The 2,008-nt window shown below is 35.1% G+C and overlaps 1 long non-coding RNA gene across 1 annotated transcript; it reads left to right on the top strand.

The window, feature by feature from the left end:
* The first annotated feature begins 1,243 nt into the window (after nucleotides 1-1,243).
* LOC118480142 lies at nucleotides 1,244-1,651 on the top strand. Its single transcript, XR_004861788.1, has 2 exons — nucleotides 1,244-1,541; nucleotides 1,574-1,651. It is a non-coding gene; the product is annotated as an uncharacterized LOC118480142 (long non-coding RNA).
* The last annotated feature ends 357 nt before the right edge of the window (nucleotides 1,652-2,008 follow it).

Below are 2,008 nucleotides of genomic sequence, written 5' to 3'. Positions count from 1 at the left end.
ATCATTGCAGTGTCGTGGCAAATTTTGGTTCTGGGGTCACACTCTCGTTAGTGACCGGTTTGGAAGGTCATGAAGTACTTCTCTTTAGTTCTCTAATTGCTTTCGTGGCCCGCGAGCGGTTTAAGGTGACCACGTTACATTTTCCAAACTGACATTTTTTTATTCATATGTTGTGGTTAATTAAGTACTTTTTTTTTTTAATCTAGAGAGAGCCAGGCAAAGTATATATTTTCTGTCAAACCCAACCCAACATGACCCTGTATATGTGTCTCATGATAAAACAAGAGACAAGCCAGGCAAAGTATATATTTATGGTTCTGACCCGGACCTACAACCTATGTGCAGGCGGAGAGGAAATCATCAAAGGTAAAAGCTAAATATGTGTCTCATGATAAAACAAGAGACAAGTTTTCTTGTATTGGTCTTGGTATTGATCATCATGGAATGAACTTTAACACGGGCTTCTTCACTAGCAACGCTCTCTCATTGCTTCCTACTCACAGGCAAGTAATAACATACAATACTGTTTTTTTGTTTTGTGTTGGCATATTATTGATCCCTTTCTATTTTTGTGGTTGTAGGAAGGAGGCGAAGAAAGGAGGGAATAGGACATGGTTCTACTGATGAGGTTTGTAGATAACATTTAAGGATAGGGGTAAATTATTGCAAGTAGCAACTGAAGGGACAAGAACAACTTTGAATGGTTTATGGGAGTCTTCTAAAATATGGTTAAATTATTGCAAGTAGCAACTGAAGGGACAAAAAGAACTTTGAATGGTTTATGGGAATCCCCTAAAACATGGTTAAATTATTGTAAGTAGCAAGTGAAGGGACAAGAAAAACTTGGAATGGTTTATGGGAATTTCTTAAAATATGGTTTTATCTTTGAAATATGCATCATCTATGTTATGTGGTATTTTTCTTCGATGCCCTTGTGGTATGAACCTAAAGGGTTGCAGTCAAAATCACGGTGAACCAATTTGAAATGTTGCTTGGCAAGGGTTTTGAGTGAGAATGATTGACACAAGGTTATATAATGTTTGAGTGTCTCCTTCACCGTCCATCGACCACCGTTAGTGTCACCTTCACCGCCCATCGACCATCATATTAATATTTCCTTGGTAACAAAGCCCCCCCAATCGAATCCAGTTTTAGATTTGTTTCTTAGTTTGTTTGTATTGGATCTCTTCTTTGTTAAGTTTGAGTTTCAATGTGGTTGTTTAGAGTGAGTCTGTTCCTCTTGTGTTTGAACGTGTTTTAGATTTGTTTGGTATAGAGTCTTAGATTTGGTTTATACTTTTTCATGCACAAGGGTTCAACACCAAAAAGTAAGCCGGAACCTCCTAGCCGGGAGCTCGAAGAGAACCACACTACACCATAGAATAACATTAAAGAAAATTACAACATTATAGCATTGATACCATCATTAAACCAATTATCTATACTGATATGCTCCCCATTAGGGGTGGCAAAATGGGTGAGTTGGACAGGTTTGGGTAATGGGTTAGGATGGGTATGGGTTAGGATGGGTTTGGGTTAGGGTTAGGATAAGTTTATTAAGAAATAGGTTAAGATGGGTTTAGGTCAAGATGAGTTTTTGTCAAGATGGATTTGGGCATGATAGGCTAAAAATATAAATAAATAAAAAAATCAAAAAAAATAAAAATAATTAAAAAATAATTAAAAAAATCAAAAAAATTAAAAAAATCAAAAAAATTAAAAAAAAAAAATTCAATGTTTTTTGAGGATTGTATGTTACGATAAACTTCATTTGGTACCCATCAGAGTAAAGTTATCGCAACCAGTGGTAAACAAATTAAAAATAAATAAATAAAAAAAACCTTTTAGGACAAAAGTTTCTAAGGTGATGACTGAGTTCAATAATCACTTTAAACATGCACACCCAAACACACCCTAAATCAATCAATGAAAAAAAAAAAAAAAAAGAATTGCGACAGATTAATAAAATTGGGGCACACCCATCAGAGAAAAATTAATCTTTATTCGA

This window comes from Helianthus annuus, chromosome 1 (genome assembly GCF_002127325.2).
Source record: "Helianthus annuus cultivar XRQ/B chromosome 1, HanXRQr2.0-SUNRISE, whole genome shotgun sequence".
NCBI lineage: Eukaryota > Viridiplantae > Streptophyta > Magnoliopsida > Asterales > Asteraceae > Helianthus > Helianthus annuus.
The sequence above is the reverse complement of the archived record's forward strand: the minus strand, read 5'-3'. Positions and strand labels throughout refer to the sequence as shown.